Source organism: Phyllobates terribilis, unplaced genomic scaffold (genome assembly GCF_046119375.1).
Source record: "Phyllobates terribilis strain yellow unplaced genomic scaffold, ASM4611937v1 Scaffold_3__8_contigs__length_932513732, whole genome shotgun sequence".
Lineage (NCBI taxonomy): Eukaryota > Metazoa > Chordata > Amphibia > Anura > Dendrobatidae > Phyllobates > Phyllobates terribilis.
The window spans coordinates 536,974,148-536,995,625 of record NW_027362763.1 but is presented as its reverse complement, the minus strand read 5'-3'; the positions used below and the strand labels follow the sequence as shown (position 1 = coordinate 536,995,625).

Below are 21,478 nucleotides of genomic sequence, written 5' to 3'. Positions count from 1 at the left end.
AATCTGATCCTGCAGTAACAGATCATATGTTGGTAGACCAGAAGATGCAATCTTACAAGGATGAAGTTCTAGCATGTGCTATATGGAGTCCTATAGAGGGGACTTGCCGGTAGCTGGTGACACAATAAATGGTAAAATCTCTTTCTAGCTCTGAAGGAGATGGCATGTACTGGGTTTTATCACGTCTTAGGTTACGAACAGGGCAAGCACACAAGTCGCATAATTCCATTTATAGTCTCCAGTTGTTCCCATTTTTCAGCATTCTTATCCAGCCATGATATACGATATGTTGACTGAAAAGGGACAACAGAAGTGAGATATCGGTAGCAGATGAACGGGTAAAACTTATGGAAGAAAAGTCATCTGTGAAGGGTTTATGAAAGAAAAATAAATGCTGTGGTTGCATTCTCCTTAACTGGCTGAAGCTTTCTCACATATGATCTAAATGTTTACCATCTGCGTGGCTTACTGCTCCTTCCTCCTAGGAGGGAAGCCGGTGAACATTGAGCTGTGCATGGAGTAAAGCGATTTATTTGTACACTTTTGAATGAGTCTGTGATCCGCCATACAGCCTCTCTGCCAAGTACTAATTGTAGGACCCGTGGGGGAAAAGTAGCCACTTGTCTGTAGAGTTAGCAATATTTATACAGGTAAGGCTTACAAGATACATCTCAAGTAACTCTTCTGCAAAAAGCTTTGATTCCTAAAGGACAAGTGTAGTAGTTGAAAGAACAAGCGTCTATTCATATTTATTCTTAGAAGTCACAGCTACGAGATAAAAGACTAACATTCTCCAGTTCAGAGAAATAGACTCATGATATGTGGCATGAATGAGACATTTGACAAGTCATGTTTAAAGGGCTTCTCCCGACTGCACGTTATCACCTATTAACAGGATCAGTGGAAGTCCGACCACTGGGACTAATCCCAAAATAGGGCTCTAAAATGCCTGGTAAAATAGAGCAGTGGTCACACATGCCCTCCACCACTCCTACTCCCCTCACTGTCTATGGAACTACCGGAGATCACAAAGTACAGGGTATAACCCTTCATTGCTGAGAAGGTCATCAGACTCCTGGATAAATCTGACACCAAAACAACATTAATATTGAACTTTATCCTGGTATCACGGTGATTTTTAGAACTTTGGGGTTAAATGAAGAATTAGAGAAAGGAATGTGGGATATGATTGGTTACATGTCTTACAAAACAGCTGAGAGCAAATAAATCCAGATGTTGGCCGCTTGGAAGCCAAGGAGTTTTGTAAGTTGCATGTCTTCATGACTAATTATATTCCTATACCACGTAGCGCTCATGCTTTCCTATAAGGAGCTTGCTTCGGAATCGTATCTGATTTGTAACCGTGAAATAACTGTATGGAAGAAAGTATATCCAATCATAGTGTGAATAGGGCACATGGATTGAGGCACCATGAATATGAAATAGGTACAACAGAATTGAGGACTTTACAAAAATGATTGCTTGAAAAAATGAAGTCGTTTTCTATAGCAAACCAATCAGATTCCAGTTCTCATTATTCAAAGGCTGTTTGATAAATAAAAGCAGCATCCTAACTGGACGACATGGGTTACTGCTGGACTTCTCTTTTGCACTAGCTCATGCAAGTCTTTCCCAATAGACCTTATTTACCGAAAAATAAAAACATGGACCTGTTGTCCTCCATATTGCCAATTTACTACAGAAATCTAATACAAAGCACAGTAGGAAGCTAGAGCACTTTCCTTGCTAGGAATGAACCCTAAAAACCCTTTACGCCCCCACCTTACTATTACATTGCTTGTCTTTCTCACAGTGCTGGCTTAAGCAGACTAGACAGGTTTTAGGCGTAGTCACTGATTTACAGATACATTTCAGACTTTTATGGCCGAGTAATCATGGTTCCTGCTAATAACCCACCTCTTTTTTTGATTTTTCATTTGGTTGATTCATTTGTAGGGTTCAAAGGTGCTGTGAATCAGGGCTGAGAGCTATCTAAGAGATAGGGGATGCCTCATTCATTTATCTTGCAAAAGAAGATACTCCAGGCTTCTGTGATGGAGTTTATTGGTAATCCCACTGACTAGTCTGAAACTATTAGAAGCAAGGTTGAGAGAGTTAAATAAAGCCTCCTCACACAATTTCCTATTGACTTCTTAAAGGGGTTGACAAAATACCATTAGAAAAGTGCATACACATCACATGCTACATGTGGGCCTGTGCTGGTGTGTGATGTAGTTCCACCAACTGAGTCTGGGGCTACATGGTGACTTTGGCTCAACACTCTCTCGCTCTATGCCTGTGCTTTATTGCAGCATAGTGCAAGTGAATGGGGTCACATTGTGACCTTCAAAGTACAGCAACCGCGACAAGCAAGTAGCCAAAAATCCATTTGGTTCAGACGTTTTGCTTACTTGCTTGCCATCACAATTCGACCCCATTCACTTGCATTATGCTGTGATGTAGCAGCAACATACAGTGATCCTTGGCCTTGTGACCGGTGTCATAGCCAAACTCACCAAGATGCGCAACTTGGACTATGAGTATTCTGGGCATTTAAATGCTATCATCAACCATTAGAAGTGTGATACACTTGGGTTAGTAATTTATTTATTTATTATGCTTTGCTTATATAGCACCATTAATTCCACAGCGCTTTACAGACATTATCAGCACTGTCCCCATTGGGGCTCACAATCTACATCCCCTATCAGTATGTCTTTGGAGTGTGGGAGGAAACCGGAGAACCCAGAGGAAACCCCATGCAAACACAGGGAAACCATACAAACTCATTACAGATATTGTACTTGGTGGGATTTGGACCCAGGACCCCAGCACTGCAAAGCAACAGTGCTAACCACTGAGCCACCATGTTGTCCAACTTGTTAAATACTGATGACAGGTTCTCTTTAAATCCATTTATTTTCTGATGATTTGGAGGACTGTATCAGACGTTTGACAACTTTAACCATATATTAAGAAATCAATTAGGACTGAAAATTGGACTTGGATATACGTTTAACCTCTTTATACCTCATGACATACTAGTACATCACAGTGTTGGTGCTAACAAAGTTGCCACCCCATGCTAACAAATCAGATTAGAGAGAACTTTGCCTCCTTTTAGGTAGTTGACAGGAGCAGGCTGTTCCCTATGCAAACCCATCAGCCACCCGCAGGGTGCTACTGGCTTGCTATGCCAGAACAAAGGCTTATTAGGATACCTGTCCGAGTTATGCTGACAGGTATAATATACTACAATACACATGTATTGCAGTGTATTATATGAACTATCAGCCTCATAGAAATTCAAGTTCCATAGTGGGACTAAAATAAAAGTAAAAAAAAAACAAAAACAAGTTTTAAAATGTTTTTTAAAAAAACTATGCTTCCCCATTACAATTCATTAAAATAGCATTAATATATACAAAATCAAAAAGGCATACACAATTAGCACCACCCCGTCAGAAAGCCAAATTATTTAACCTGCATGACCAGCAGAAACTGGGTGGGATCGGGAGCTGCAGGGGATCGATGACAGTTTCAATTATTTTTTATTCTATAGAAGTTTGAGCCCATTTTAAAATCTTTTAGGTTTTTAACTACTGTGGCTTTTTTTTAAATACTGAAAAGTGAAAGTCTTAATATGAGTTTTTAACAATGAAGAGGTTAATGTCCGTTCCTTGCGTTGTCTTGTGGTTGCTGCTGAGTCATTAAACTTGTCTGGGTTGTTCTAGTGGAGGAAGCCGGCCAACAAATGTTCAGTTGGAGAACTTCAGAGGTAGAGACCGGTGGACTCAGGACAGAACCTTGATCTCAGTCAGTTTATATTATGGTAAAGATATGGTGTATTTTCATTAGCAGTTTTATTTTCCGATCATCTCGTACTGTAATAATAAGCTTGTGACCTCATTAGCCATGTACTATAAGGTTCCATGACCACAGTTCTCTGGTTGGTGACTATATGCTCTTTCAGTCCCACATATATTATAACAAGATGTGCTCTAATTTCCCATTTCTCATCCACCCCCTCCATTCCTGTGCTGCCATGGTCTGCTTGATCCGCATTTACAGCGACTATATTGCAACTATATTACAAGTAGAGCATGTCTATGTGAAACCTCTGTAAATCCAGACAAATTAAAAAAAAACATAATCCCAAGCATGTACCTTGTTGGAGCAAGTGGAGTAAATCTGTCTTGTGTTCTAAAAAGTTGTAATAATATAAGACATATTAAAGACATACAGGAAAATGCAATGCAAAGCTGTGCACTAGCTGCTAATTCTGCAAATCCCATCTCCTGTCTCTTGTAAAGGAAATATATGGTGTTTTAGGAACACTTGATGGCAAGGTGTGCTTCCATAAAATGCTGTGGCCTAGCAACAGACAAAGAGAAGGACGGGCGAGACTGATGATTACCATAGATTGATTTAGCAGTTGCCTGTGTAGTTCCACCAAAGTAACAATATGTTTACATTTTATTTACAAATCCACTTTAGAATTGAATTAATAGAAATGCAGTAGAGACTCTCCTCCGGACCCGGGTACCATAGAACCTGTAAAAAAAAGAATAAAATAAAAAATAAATACTATATTTACCTTCTGATGGCCCCCGGCGTGCTTGTCTTCACTTGCCGGCAGCTCGCGGTGGACTGAAGGACCTGCACTAACGTCATTTTGTCATGTGACAGCAGGTCCATCAGTGTACCGCGAGCTGCCGGCAAGCCGAGACGCATTGAATCAAGACTGTGGGGGTCATCAGAAAGTAAGTATATTTTTATTTTTTACCATTCTTTACGGTCACACTATATAAATCCATGCTGTTTGCATGGATTTATATAGTGTGACCAAGTTGTCAAGCACTTTCCAAGTGATGCTAAAATCGCCCGCATGCAGAAATGCAAGTAAAGAACGCTTCACATCCGCATGTCCCTGGCAGGAAACCGCATGTACAATCCGCATGCGTTTTTTTCTGCCAGGGAGATGCAGAAACGCTCAGGAAAAAATCCGGAGCATTTCTGCATCGTGGGCACATAGCCTTAAACTTCGAGGCCAGGTTCACTTAGGGCACTTGGTGCAGTTTTGTTGTGTAGCTTGTTTTTATTTTAAAGAGAGAAAAAGTTTACAAAGAACTAAATCTTTATTTTCTTTTTAATAAATCTTATACTTATTTTGCAAAAAAAAATCCCTAAACACCAGTATAATCTACTGCACTGTGTTCATCTAGCCATAGCAGGGTCTGTTAAGGGATATGAATGGGGGTTGCTACCCGAAACGCGTAAGTTCATCCTTAGTCTTTTATTTTTTTGTTTTTTCTCACCATGTTTTTAATTGCACTGTAAAAGTTATGTTTTAACATTGGTGCTGGAGCCCAGTCCTCATAGACCTTCTCTTTCATAGCATGGTTTGTACCTGTGTGGTCTTTTTTGCTGGCAAAGTGGGAGCACTCTGACCCTTTCCCCCCTTCTGTAAAGTGACTGCGCAGACCAACCTCTTATATCTGGATGTTTGCCTGGTTAGAGCCATACCTGTGATATGTAAACCCAGCTTTAGCTGGAAAACTCTTGAATATCTGACATGTACATTTCAGTCACTTTAAGGAGTCCTGTCATTATCTCAGGAAGGGGGAGCTCTCTCCAAGCAGATCATCTCCGCACAGCGCTGCCTGGGAGTGGATGGAGGGATCTCATGTCAGCGGCACTCTGCCTTATGAAGTGATCGGCACATGGATGTAGATAGCAGTCTACTAGACCAAGTGTCCTCGTCTACTTGTCTGGCAGGTGAAGTGCTCGGTTATCTAAGTATCCAATATCTTATATGCCTTTGCTCATGACCCCAATACAAACACAATATCTGGCACAGATTTTTCACATTTTTGTCAAAAGAATAACTTTAAAATAAAAAATTAATAAACGTGTGCGCAAACGTGTGTTCTAAAATATTATTTGCTATGCTTTAATGTCCGACTGTGTATGTATATGAGCAATACATGGCTCGAAAAAAGTTTTAGCTTCCGGATGTGATCTATTAATTGACAACAAGCAAGAAAATTGCAGAACATGATTTTTTTTGTGATTAGATTACTCATTACAGTTAAAGAAAATAAGCTAGAAATCTGTAAATGTGTAAAAATAACTAATAATAATTAATCACCCATCGTCTTCCACCAGACCTTATTAATAGCTCTGCTCTGAGGGTCCTGAAATGTTAGAGGGGGAAGCAATCTGCTGACAACAATAGATTTGATGCATCACTGCTGAGAGTTGTGATTGGCTGGAACAGTCACCTGCTTCCGCAAACCATCTCTGCTGCGGCACTGCAAGCAAAGAGTTAAACCTTAAAAAACATGTATGACTGTAGTCGAGATTAGGAAGAATGGAGGATATTTAAGCTGAAACTTGACACACTTGTGAATTATTTTGTAATAGGTTGTGAAGAAAGCAAGTCTCCTTAGTAACCGGATAGATGATTATAATTATTCCAAACATATGGTAATTACCTTTATGCAAGAGGATTGCATGTCTAAGCCAATTACCATGTATAATGACAAGCTAGCGAAGCACTTTACACAGGTTTTATTGTTTTATGACTGTACAGGTTACAAAGAAAAAAGGCTTGTTCATAGAATTATCCGGGGAGATTTAGGTCTAGCTATCTGTCGGCTACACGTGGCCTGGATCCTTTTTACAAATACTTGAACTTGAACGTAGTAAAGATAGTAATAGAAAGATTACTTCTAAAGATAAGGTATATAGACTATACTTATACATCTGAGGTAGAGAACAGTTTGATCAAATAATGTGTGAGCCCATCTGCCAGTGACAAGGCGACCTGCTCAGATGGGAACCTATGCTAACAAGCTTACATTTCCGGGGCTTAGGCCTACAAATTTAAAGGACAATTAGGATCCAGTTCTAATTAAATAACAGCATTGGACAGATGGGAGAAGTTCTTAGCCAATATGGAGGCAGACACTTCAAAAGGTTTGCTGGATGGATAATAGATAGATGGGTGTATGGATAGATAGACGAAAACACAATAGGGGACCCACACAGAAGAGCGCACCTGTGCAAGAACAATATATGGACCCTTTGCAGTTCACTAGCACATCATAGTGTACAAGTCCACCTGTGTTGGAGAAGGAAGAGCACCTGCTTACCTCTTGGTCCTCTGTGCAACAGTATATAGTCCCTTGAATGTTGCAGTACACCTCATAATAATCTTTTTTGACATGTTGATAAATGAGTTTGGAAGCTCAGACTTAGGGCTGATTCATCAAGACCGACGTTGCTCATGTCAGTCTTGATGAGGGGGCATGCTGGATTCAGATGCTCCTGATGAGGTGCATTCCTCCTTGTGAATCTGGAGCATCTAATGAGTGTGCGCCACACCAGAAATCTTACTCCAGTCAGGGACTGGAGTGCGTTTTCTCATGTAGGTAACCCAGGGAATTAGACGAGCTGTGGCATCCCACCGCTGTCCCACCCCAGCTCCTGCATTTTGGTGGACCTGGATAAACTGGTGTGAAAACACCAAAAGTCACAAAATTTTGTCCTAAATTTTGCGACTTTTCAAACCTTTTCATACCAGAATTCTGGTGTGAAAGCTTTGATGAATCGGACCCTTAGAATTTAGTTACATAGTGTGCATGTAACATATATCCCCTGCTACTTGTTGTATTCCCATCAGAAGCATATATGTGCATGTGGAAGACGCCACCAAAAGATTAAGTAGACCTGTAATCTAGGCCGCTTCTCGAGACGCGACCACTTGCTTTAGCTACAAGACCACCATTCCCTTGACTGTGTTTCCCTTGGGCACATTTAAAATTATGTCAGGAGCTTGAACAAACACTGAACCGGAGTTCCACCTTAATTATGCTTTCCGCGATCAGGTTCTCTAGTCATAAAGGAAAAATCTTTACCCGAGTGATTTTTTTTGTATTGATTTATTGGGTCAGCATTATTGTTCCATATCTTATCTTGTCTTGTGGCTAAATGTCCTGTGGATTTCAGAGTGGAAAGTAACCAACAAAGACTTCTGAAATCACACGTAAGTTGGATATACAGTATATGTATGGATAATCTCTAGTAATGCCATCTGTGGTCATGGCCTGGCTAATAAGCATTAGAAACACATCAGCGTAATGTAAGATTAGGCTTAACAAATGTATGAGAATTGACCAGGATGACAAGTGTGTCTTCTGAAGAATTAAACGTTTTCACAAACTACTCACTTCTTCTTCAGGGCAAATGATCTCCAGGGTCTAGTATACAAGGTCTACATTTTTTTTTTATTACAAACTGTCCAACTGTTTCTTTTTTTATAAGACTTTATGATTTGTAAAACAAGTCATTCATCCTTATCATTTGACACGTTCTGGAACATTTCGCTACAAATCTTGAGCAAAGCAGAAGAGAATGTGGAAAATGCTGGAGAACACTTTCTTCCTAGAATCTATGATCTCTGAAGCTGATCAACTCCTTTTGTCCATGGATTTGTGAGCATAAAAAAGGAGACCGGCCACTCCTGCTCCAGGCCTCCCACTGGGAATACTAGGCCATCCTCAGCATAGGGAACATTTCAGAATGATTGCATACGTCCATTGCTTGCCTGCAGACCCGATGGTGGGCTGCCTACACAGACTTAAGTGGAAGGACTATTGCTATGAGGACAAACAGGAACTTCTTCCTCTCTACACTTTCAAAATGGGAAATTCTGCTACCAAGAAGCATGGAAGAAAAAAGTCGCACAGCGAAGATGAAAACGAGTTCTGGCCAAGTAAGATCTTAATCTAATGAATTCATGGTATGCGGCGTGATATGTAATGGACACGTGTCATGTACATGCAGCATGAAATGGTAATGTCATATAACATCAGATGAAAGAACTATTAGTTCTTTATCACATAGTCATCAAAGGCAAGCAGCACAAAATTGGAGGGATAGAGGGGGCTGATTTGTAAATCCTTTATTTTTAGAGATGATAGATAAATAGATACGGATAGACAGATATAATATAGATAGATAATAGATATGGATAGATAGATATGGATGGATAGATAGATAGATAGATAGATAGATAGATAGATAGATAGATAGATAGATACTGTAGATAGATTGTTAGATAAATACTGTAGATAGATTGTTAGATACTGTAGATATGATAGATATATAGATAGATTGATAGATGAAAGATAATGTAGATAGATAAAGAAAGATAGATAGATAGGTAGATAGATAAAGATAGAGATATAGATAGATAGATAGATAATGGATATATGGATAGATAGATAGATAGACTGTAGATAGATTGATAGATAGATGGATATAGATAGACAGATAAAAGGTACTGTAGATAGATTGATAGAGAAATACTGTAGATATGATAGATATATAGATAGATTGATAGATGAAAGATAATGTAGATAGATAAAGAAAGATAGATAGATAGATAGATAATGGATATATGGATAGATAGATAGATAATGGGTATATGGATAGATAGATAGACTGTAGATAGATTGATAGATATATGGATAGATAGATAGATAGATAGATAGACTGTAGATAGATTGATAGATATATGGATAGGTAGATAGATAGATAGGTAGATAATGGATATAGATAGATAGATAGATAGATAGATAGATAGATAGATAGACTGTAGATAGATTGATAGATATATGGATAGGTAGATAGATAGATAGGTAGATAATGGATATAGATAGATAGATAGATAATGGATATATGGATGGATAGATAGATAGACTGTAGATAGATTGATAGATATATGGATAGGTAGATAGATAGGTAGATAGATAGATAGATAATGGATATATGGATAGATAGATAGACTGTAGATAGATTGATAGATATATGGATAGGTAGATAGATAGATAGGTAGATAGATAGATAATGGATATATGGATAGATAGATAGACTGTAGATAGATTGATAGATATATGGATAGGTAGATAGATAGATAGGTAGATAGATAGATAGATAATGTATGTATGTATAGATAGATGATAGACTGTAGATAGATTGATAGATATATGGATAGGTAGAGTGTAGCTAGATATTGCAGATAGATAATTGGATGCTCTAGTTAGATACTGTAGATAGATACTGCAGATTGCTCTAATTGGATGCTGTAGTTAGATATTGTAGATAGATATGATAGATACTATACATTGATAATGTAGATAGATAAATATAGTAGCTAAATATGTAGATAAATACATTTTGGATGAAAGTGGGGTATTGTAAAGAACATAATGCAGCATTATTGTAAGCTGACTAGGGCACAAGGTAACTCCTTGGCTGTAGTAGAGGACCACAATATATCACAGCTGAGATGAGGAGGAGGAGGGGTGGATGAATGTGCTCAGCTGGCTGTAAGGTGCTCTCTTTATGTGCGCTGCTCTCTAATTTACATCCTGCTGCTCCTCAGTTGATGCTCAGGAAAGCATGAGAGGAGCTTTCTTGTAGGATAAAAATCCCTACTGCAATAACCTGCGGGGCTGGTGGCACCAGCCTCAGAAATAATGGCCACTTTCAGAGGAGCTGATGACTGTTTTGACATCCTTTCTCTCATAGTCCACCTTCAATGAAAGGAAAACTTCTACCAACATGTCTTGGTGAACAATGTTTGTTCCTTGAACCATCTCCATAGTCATCTATTGCCCTTATAACACTATTTATGGGTGTTGCCTACTTACATTTTGTAAGATTAATCAACACTTTCTTTTGAGGCACGCTTGCTTTTCCACCTTGTCAATAGCAAGGTGAGTTTGGCTCAGTAATGTGTGGCGCTTTGGGCACAATGGCTGGTCATATGCCTCCATCAAAAGATATAGCGGATATGAGAATTATACAAGCCCTCTTCCTTGTGCCCATCTGAAAGTGTTCACTAGAGTAAAGGTTTGGTCCTAATTAGAGAAAACTTGCTATATACCTATATAAGTACCTGTATTCAGGAAACATTTTGCAATGGCTGATAAAAGTGATGATAACAGCAGCTTAGAATCATTTTTGGCAGGTCTGATAATGTGTCTGACTGATGGAATAGATCCTCTTAGTGTCACCATATCTGCACTGATGATCATTCTAATCTATGCACTATATATGTAGTAATATGAATTGTAACCCCATTCTTTCTTTTATTCATATTTTACAACATATTATTTAGTTTAATTTACAGGCAACATGTTATTCGTTGTAATTATAAGAACAACTCATTAAAATGAACGTTCCTTGTGAGCTCATTACATCAGATTTCAATGCTTTGCTCCAGCTTTCATCTTTCCAGCTGCTTCCCATCCTTAATTGCCCCTAGAGACCCCAATGCTGGATGTTCAGTCCATTGACAGGTTTATTGGTATGAGGGTCTGTCTCAAGAATGATACAAAACATATACATTGCTCTCTGCTTATAACTTTTCATTTTTATCAAAAGTCCATTCAGTCTAAATAAAAAATGAGCAGTGACTATGTGATATCATCTAGTAGATTGTGACACGTGGGAGTTACTGTATATGACTTTAAATGGCTACGTGTAAAAATATAAGGATCTGTCTTTCAGCTGAAGCCTATTCTATGGCGTTAACACGTCTTAAAACACAATATGTCCTACTTTATTTTGCAGCAATATTTGTCATAAAGTGTTTGACCCCATCATGACCATTGAGATATATTATGAGATGATGATTTGTTGACAGACCACTGACAGTTCATTGATCCACAAAGAATGTGAGGCTCCTTCCCATCCCCCATTCCAGGCTATCAATAGTTTCCTTTGTTGCATTTGCTCTCCTAGGTGGTGGTACCTGTGAGGTGGTTCCATTCATTCTGGGAGAGAGCTATTTGAATACTTTTCCCATGGAGCCTTCTAGTACTGGTGTGTTTACGTCTAAATACCGTCAGCATGGAGTTCAGCAACTTGTTTGCTGATTGCCGGCCCTTTAATTGCCTGCTTACACAGGCCAACCGCGCACTTGACATGCACAGAACGATCTGTAATAGATGGCTCAGTGCTCACAGGCTGTCATTGTTCTCAGCTGTTTACAAAGGACAATGTGCTGCTGAGAACCATAATCTTTTGTGCTGCACAAAAGATCATTTCACCTGACGAACAAGTATTTTTCTTGTTTGTCGGGTGATCAGCAACCTGTTTACACTGCAAGATTGTCTTGAAACAAGTGTTCCTAGGAATGTTCGTTCATGATAATCTTTCAATGTAAATGGATATACATATAGAGTGCATATGGCTCTATATCAAGGGGGATTGTTGCTACTAGGGAAGAATAGTTCTGTAATATGGCATCTGAGCGAACATTAGATTATTATTTTTACGGAGTTCTATCTGAAAAAGAAGCCCCTGTATGACATTGGAGGCATAAGGAGGCACACTGGGAGCACATAGACTTCTGTTAGTGCTGGATTACAACTCGGCTGAGCCATAGCACGGTAGTAATGTGCATGAGGCCTGTGTTTCAATTGATCTGAACTACCGAGGAACATTAGAAAACATCCCAATACAACCTTCTTACTAAAAAGACAAGTCTGGGCTGTGGGGGGACTAATATAAATTAATATAACATATATAATATAATATATATTAATTAATGAATGTTCTATTAATAATATATATTAATAGAATATAAATTAAAATTGAAAAATCTAGACTTTAAAAATCTATACTCTAAAACTCCCATTATGATTGCCTGTAGAATTTCGTGGTACTTCTTTACCATTATATTTTGTATTTAATTTATACAGAAAAAAATAGCATATTAAAGAGTAACCATCATTTCATTTTTATTTCATAAATCAATAGTACTCATGGAAATGACCAACTTTGTAATGTAGCTTATCAGCAAAATTTATATTGAGCTTTCACTCTTAATTCATTGGTAAAATCTTTAAAATCTATAGTCAGTGAAGACCAATTTTCCCATTAGTGAGGTGGGAGATGACAGTTGGTGCTCATAAGATTCTATGGAGGGAGGAGCTGGAAGTAGACATAGATGTTCTATGGCAAGCTCTCCTAAAGCAACAGTTACAGTTCTCCATAGAACTGTATGAGCACCAACTGTCTTCTATCTAAATAATGGAAAATATATACTCACTTAATTGGGAATTATGAGAATGAGGAGGAGAACGAAAAAGCAGAAATCTCTAATAAGATGTATTAAAAAGTGTCTTTTTTTAATGTGTACTATTGATTTATGAAAAAAATTAAACGAATGTGTACTTTTTAAGTGTTTTGATACCATAGTTCACATTTTACACATTTTCCCAGATTGTAATAGTAATGCAGTGGCTCACAGACAGTGTGCACCTGTACAGTTTACATAGAAAGGCTCAGTTTTCTCAAATGACAGCATTACCCAACAGAAACTGGCTAGACCAGAGTCGTTTCTTTACCTTCATTTTCAGAACAAAGCAGCAGAGCTTCCTGGCCTTTCTCAAGAGGCCCTTTATTTCATTGTGTAGCTATACACCATTTCAATATTCGCTCCTTTTTTGTTGATTGTATGCAGGTAAACATTAAGCTTAGTACCTGTCAATGGGCATAGTGTCTGCCCTAGTCATATATGTAATAGAAACTTGTTTAATCAGAAGTACCGTAGTACAAACATGTCTCACAAATTCAATAGACCTGACCATAAAGACCACAAGAAAACAGTCATACAGTACTTTATTATTTCATTTTTATTACTATTGATAGATCCTTAATTAATGTGAAAAAAATAGTTTTTTCCTCTGCCATGTTATTTCTGTAACTATGTCCCTACTACAATACCTACTGCCAATTAAAGGGCATTCCCACGAGTTGATATCAATGACTGAGAGAATCGGGCCGATTATGCTAATCACACTCTGATCAGAGTATGATCTGATTTTCCTGGAGGTGGAAGAAAAAAAAAAAAAAAGTTTTTCCACCTTCTCTATATTGTCAGACTGTGAAAATCATACCGCACTCGGATGCCATCTGAGTGCGGTCTGATTTTTCTCACGGACCCATCGAGTTGAATGGGCGAGTGCCATTCGATTCTCAGAGGCAAATTGTACATGCTGCAATTTTTTCCTCGGACCGACCCAGTCCAAAGGAAAAAAAGCGGACATATGCATGGCCCCAAAGAATAACAGTGGGACCAGTGCTATCTGTCAAAACAATGGATAGCACTTGTCTTATTTTCACGGTTGTGTACACAAGCCTTTAGGATAGATCATCAGTATTAGATCAGCAAGGGTCCAACACCGGGAACCCCCACTGATCAGCTGTTACCAGCTTCAGCCTTGATTATAGCCCTTGGAATTGACATACGTGATTAATTGTGATCTGGATCAATATACATTCCTATGAAATAATTAGACACATATAGAACAATGACCATTCGGTGAAAACCGGAAACCCATAATGAAAAACCGAAGAAAAGTGTCAGAAATTATGTTTAATTTACAAAAAACACCTTTATTGAATACATGGTTTGAGGAAGAGGGTTGCCATACAGAGACAGGCGCACGCGCACACAGTAAAATAAAGTCAGTATTAGTATAGTACAATAGCTCCTGGATCCAATACCAGATGACACATCTGCGAGACCAAATAATGGTCAATATATAATATATCAACTGCGTAGACTATATGTATAAATATAATGCACAATAATCTGTTTACAGAGACCGAAAGGTAAGTGCAGTATTTGCAAAGATTCATAGAGGCATATGGTGAGAACAGCATCATAGTATTCTAAGATATGTCCATATATACTGTATATATATAGTGATATTATCACCAAAGGCTGCTTGTTATAATAGTATATAGCTACTCATCTTAAATCTAAGTAAATATCCAGAGACAGTAATAGAACCCAATGATTGGGTAAACAATACCTGTGTGGTCCAGGGATTCTGTGTAGTGCCCACCCCGACGCGCGTTTTGGCATGGGGCTTCATCCTTGTTTAGATGTAAACAGCATCCCACCACTCCATAACACTGTGTAGTGGCCACTCCCGGGTACTGTAGATACACTCCTATTCAGCTCCACTGCTGGAGTTGGTAGCAGCTGATCAGTGTTGGGTGTCAGACTCCCATCAATCTGATATTGAGGACCTTTCCGAAGAATAGGTCATCGTTACCAAACTAGTGGAAACCCCCTTTAAATATTGCCATAATGACAACTTCTTTCATATGTGTAGAACTGATTTTCAGTTAACAAATCTGCTGCATGTGAATATGCCATATATATTAGTTTATTCTATGTGTTGAGGATAAACAGCCACTTCCTACAGAGCAGATGTCTGTCAATTAGGAGTTTCCTTTAGCTTTTCTTACGGAATTACTATTTTGTTAGCTAGGGCAAAAAATAATAGTACTTTCATTTCTCCATGTCACAAGCAAGGACATCAAGACGCCATCAAACAACCTTCTTATATCTCAGCTTTCTAGGCCACCATAAATCTAAGATAGGACTGGATTTTGGGGTTATCTGCTTCCGCTCTTGAATTATACGGTTCGGAGCAGAGTCAGGCTTTAAACAATGGCTCTTTTCAGGCATGCTTGGGGAATCCGTGTTCTGGCAGGACAGATTTTATCTTGTCTGACCATACAGTGTTTATTATTGTAAGTCCGCTCATAAATATTGTATGTCCAGGAAGGCTTGTTATCCATGAATGAGTATGGTATCCCTTATTGTGGTCACCAGAGGACCATTCACACGCATAGCTGCAAGTTTAGCACGGAAAATTAGGGACGATAAATTATCATAAGTGCAGAAAACAAAGCGTGTTAATGGTGTCACCGTGCAGAAGAACACTTGAATGTGTCCTTTTAAAGCTTCATTGCAAAGTTATCCAAGCTTATTAAGTAAAGTTATACAAGGCTACTGAGGCAAGAAACAAAAGTTACCTCATATAGATAACTGGACACATCAGCTTTGATCATTAATAACTGTATGGGCCTCATATGGGAAAGTCTCTGGGAATAAGTGACCTTTTTACCTATTGCAACCAGTCAGAATCCATGTGTTATAAAATAAAACCTGAACTCTGATTGGCTGGTACTGGCAACCAAACATCTACATGTATTTGATAATTAAAATCCTAAAAGTTTTTCTTAAAGGGGGTCCCCACTACTAGAATGTTGATAATATTCATTTGCATAGGAGCTGATCTGTAGTACCTGGGAGTGACTGAGTTGTGTTGTGCAGCCCCATATACGTTAGATGGCTCTTATTTCTTGGAAGAGCGTTCCTATGTTCTCTATAAGAGAGCTACCACCATATCTGGCGGCGGCTTATCCCAGGGAGTACAATTGTCCAAAATCAGACATACTGGATCCTTAACTCCTTCAACAATCAAGTGTTCAGGGCCCCATTATGTATTAGATTGGCAGCCAAACCCATCAGTATTGGCGAGTTCGGCCGACATTATCCTAATATGTATGGGGGCCTTCCCTGTATGTAGCCGGTGCTGTAGCTGATAACAGCTAATCAGTAGGAGTTCCAGTAGACATCTCCACCCCATTGTTCTGATATTGATGGCCCATTCTATGGCTAGGTCTTCATAAATATATCTTAGAAGTGAAAAACTAATCTAACGTTCACTCATAGTACAACCATGTTTTAGGGTAAAAAATGTTAAAGCAATATGGAATCAATATTAATTGAGAATTATTGGTTCTTTGAGGAGATAGATGCCTAAAATGACTGCCTGTGCTGTTTTAAAAAAGATAAAATGACTTTAACAAAGGGTATAAATCAGTCAGCTTGATCCCCCCCCAAAAAAAACAACTATACATGTGCATATAGCTTTTACAAAGAAAAGCCCAGAAATACCTTTACATGGCGTGTCTGTCCCTCCGTAAGTGAGAGATAAGTGTTTAAATTGAAATGTAAATGAGTCTGAAGAGCTATTTGTAAATCTAAAGCCTCTGTCACTCCAGCTCTGTTTTACTGCCCTCTTGCTTGACTGTCAACCTCTATGCTGTGTGACTTCATGGGGAATAGAGCGAGAGTGACAAAACCTTAAGATCTACCATAGTCCTTTAGCCTCATTTGCATATCAATTCAAACACTTATTTCTCAGTAATGGAGGAACGGACTGACCATGTAAAGGTATTGCTGGACTTGTCTTTGATAGAGGGACATTCACACATAATTAGTTTGGGATGTGAGATCTTGTTGATAGATTCCCTCTAAAAACCTTAATCTCTGATTTAACATTAAGGAATTGTGTATGACCCATTTACACTTAGCATAAAATGGTAAAAAAACAATATCCAAGTGTTACACGCAAGTGAATAAGATTGTAGAAGACAACCGATGCAATCTCTCATGTGTAAATCTAGACTTAGATGTCACCGCCTGTGTTAAGTCTTTGTAACACTAAGCCATAGGCACTCCATATGCTGCTGGATTACATATTGGTGCAGCAATGTGTTAGAGATATTCTCCCATAAGGCAATGTTTACAGGGGAGAATACCCCTTTAATATGCCTTCTGATTGTACTTGCCATTTTTTTGTGCTCATTTATTTAGAAATTGGCATATTGCTCCTTATAAAATTGGAGGCATATGAAGATATTTTATGGCCTCGTATGGGTGCCATCTCATGGCTCTGTACAATTTAGATGCTGCATGGAACCTATAGGTAACGAAAAAACAGTACGTTTTCAACAGCACTTATTAATATAAGAGGAATCTTGCACAGTATATGCGACCTCTTAAAGTGTGTGCTGGAGTTACAGCACTTTATAGACTTTAAAAGTATAAAGTATAAAAGACTTAAATGTCCTCTTCACAGGGTGAAAGAATTTATTATTTGTAGGGTGCACTAAGGGGGCTTTCCTATTCACCTAAATCTTGCCCCCTGACTTGAAGACAATAGCCTTGCCCCTAACACTCTTGTGAATGTGAAGGAATTGACAAGTGATTCTTTGCTTCAGTATTCTGTGCACCTCACAGCTCTTCAAGAGTGCTGACTGGACGATATTAACATGTGAATAGGGGGATCCATGCACATGAACGGACCATTTATTCCCTATTTCAAAGAGCTCAGCTGTACAGGGATAGGAATTAACCCAGTCAATGGACCATCATCACATTCCTCTGCACTGATTCCCAATCCACCTTGAATAGATAATAATAATACCTATATTAATAATACACATAACATATCTATAATGGTATTATCTTCTTGTTCGTAAACCCTGGTATACACCTACTATCTCAATCATGCGGATTAAATTGCTACATAAATATATTGTGAGCACATACCGTACCCTCGTCAGTAAAATATATGTATACATTCCCCAAGAATCTTAGAGAAAAACTCCAGCAGACAGATGTAAAGTCTCCATCTGCCCACCCAGCTCTTTCTAAAACCCCACCATTAAAGACTAAACAATCTCAGAGTATCTTGCACTAGATTTTCTTGAGGTTCATTACTAGTTCTTCTGCTTTATGGTTGGATTGTCAGGTCACCAGGGGTGATATATTGTTCCTCTGGGGTTTTTTTTCTGAGGTTTTCCTAGTGTGTTTTTCTATCATGTGTTTGTACCACCAGATCTTCAAATCAATAGGGAAATATTAAAGCGGTTGTCCACTACTTTAGCACTGATGACCTATCCTTAGAATAGGTCATAAATGTCTGATCGGACCCCAAATGTCTGTTGGGGTCCGACACTAGGCACCCTGCCGATCAGCTGTTCTGGAAAGGCTCACTTACAGAGCTGGTCGGCTTCTCATAGTGGCCGCGGCTGGGTACTGCACATCCGCCTCCTATTCAAATCAATGTCCAATTCAAATCATCGGAAGTTCCAATTGCCTGGTTGCTACGAAGTGTAGCTGGTTCCTGCTCTCTTCTACCTGGTATCTAAGATATTTAGTATAAAGGCAATTAGTTTCACTCCTAAATTTGTTTAACAATTACAGAAAGAATATACTTTTATGTTTGTCTTGGTTGTTTTTTCCGACTATATTACGTTTTATACAATGCACATGTAACCCTCCCGTATCTCTGTATATTGTTTGTTTATCCGAGGTATGCAGACCAATTAATATATTCCTTGGTGTTAATTTATTATTGTTTCAGCACAATTCTAATGAACTGGAGCTAACACTTCTGCTCAGTAATTGTGTCTGACAGGCTAATGAGCTCCTAATTAAATGTTGCATTCTGCCAGAAATTGATTATGGCGTGATTCTGCGTTGTTGTTTCTGACTGGTATAACTTAAAAGGTTAACTTTAAAGGGGTATTCTCAAGTTTGCTGGGGGTCTGGCTACTAGGACCCTCACTGATCCCAAGTACTGGCTCTCTAAAGAGTCCTGTGTAAGTGGTGCAGTGGTGGATCACGTGCTCTGCCACTGTTCATTCTTAACGGGATCACCGGAGATAGTCGAGTGCTCTGCTCTGGTAGTCTTCGACACTCCCATAAGAATAAATGGAGCTGTAGTGCACATGGCGACCATTGCTCCATTCACCCGTGACTCTTTATAGCCCGATTCATGCCCGATTCCCAGTTGTCGGACGCCCAGCGATCGGGAAATCTTCCCCTATTCTGTTGATAGGTGATAACTTCAAAACTTGTTTTATGGTCATCAGCATGTGTTAGGCTTCAAATAGTCATCTGTAGTCTGGAGGAAACCTTGGCCTTCAGGAATCACATTGTCTCAAGCAAAGGCCACATTCAGATGATCATTTTAGCTTCTGTTTACACATGCAATTACGTCTTACGCCGACTACGAGTTTTTCGATCCAAACTTACTGTATCACAGGATATTTGATTGTGTTAATTTGAGTTAGTAGACTTGCATTCAGGTCAAGACTTGCAGCCATAATGTGAATGCTAAAATGTGCCACCATTATAGCCATCTCAGAGAGGCCAGAAGGTGGCCTGAACGATGAAGTCTGTTTCCTCCATGCAGCAAGACCAGTTTTGGGACATGAAGTCCATGTCCTCTAGATGGCACAATTCCACTTCTCATCTCTCTGTGAAGTTTCCATAGGACATCCATCTATGCTGATCTACTGCAGGAGCAATGAAACGGGCATATTGGATGTCATTTAGTGTGAAAGAAAATCATAATCATATGATGGCATGGATGTATACATGAATGTAGCTATTCTTTACCATACAACGGGTAGATATACTGGCTACAGGACAAGTAGTAAATAATGTTACATGATATTCTCATTGACATCTGATCAGTATGAGGAAATGATTGGGCTTTGTCGAGAGAATTGAGGCAATTGGAACATTATACTGATGGTGGATTACTTCACAATCGTACTATTCATATTGATTTTGGCTCCGTAGAATACACAAGAAAACTTCCACCCCAAACTTTACAATGTCCATTTATAAATGAGTTAGAAGGCAGGGCCAAAGCTTTATTTTTTATTTTTTTTTACTTACAGATATTGGCATGAATTATTTGTGTCTTGTTCCAAATGACCGTACAATAAAAGAGAAGCAACCACAACAATTTGTATATAGGAGTGATGCACACTTACCAAGTGTATTCCTCAGGCCCCCCATACACATTAGACTAACGTCAGCCAAACCCACCAATATCAACAGGTTTGTCCAACACCCTAATGCAGTGGTCCCCAACCTTTCTGACCTTGAGAGCCACATTCAGCTCTGAGATAGGGCTGCGAGCCACATCCAGCTCCCAGCCCCTCACAGTAGTAGCAACCAAAACCCCCATTACGGGTATAACGATAACCAAAGCTTTTCCACAAAGCAGTATACCGAGATCCAGGGGTTCTTACAATACCCCCATCCAGTATTCTCCCAACACACTGTCTCATCCAGCTTCAAGCACCTCCTCTGGCAGGTAGTATCGTCCTGTCTCCAGCGTACCATACCTAAATTATCTCTAATCCACTAAGACCAGTAAATGTGCATCCAGATCTGCTCTTCTGTGCAGGGCTACCCACAAAATTCACTATTTTGAGATGTGCTCTTCATACCCGTTTGCTAGACCTAGAGTTAATGTACCAAGCTGGCAGACAGCCGCGAGCCACAATTCATGGGACCCCGTGCCACACGTTGGGGACCCCTGCTCCAATGCGTATGGGGGCGCAGGCCAACTGATTGTCAGGGGAGAGATAAATTGGGCATGTCCGATTTCAGACTGCTGGTCTCTTTGTTTTCCCAGATATAAGCCCCCGGTAGAGATGTCTGTTGATGACTTTGTCACACGAGACAACTATGCTAAGAGAGCACTCCTGCATATGGCAGAGTCAGCCAAGATGGCTGTCGGAAGAACGATTGGCCGAAGCATCGTTTGGTCGAGAGCCATCTAAAGCATCTAGCTGACTTTACTGTAAAGTAAAAACATCTGAATTGTGTGTAGATAGGAAATCCTGGAGTTGAAGATTGCTTTTTATAGGCTGACGCCTCTCTGCAGGCCATCTGACATGCCAGAGTGAGCAGATGCTAGTCTAGTATTTAAGGATAGTA

General features: G+C 39.2%; 1 protein-coding gene across 5 annotated transcripts in view; it reads left to right on the top strand.

Moving 5' to 3' along the window:
- The window catches only part of NHSL1 (NHS like 1), a 228,286-nt gene that overhangs the window by 123,224 nt on the left and 83,584 nt on the right, over positions 1-21,478 (top strand). The gene's annotated exons all lie outside the window — the stretch shown is intronic.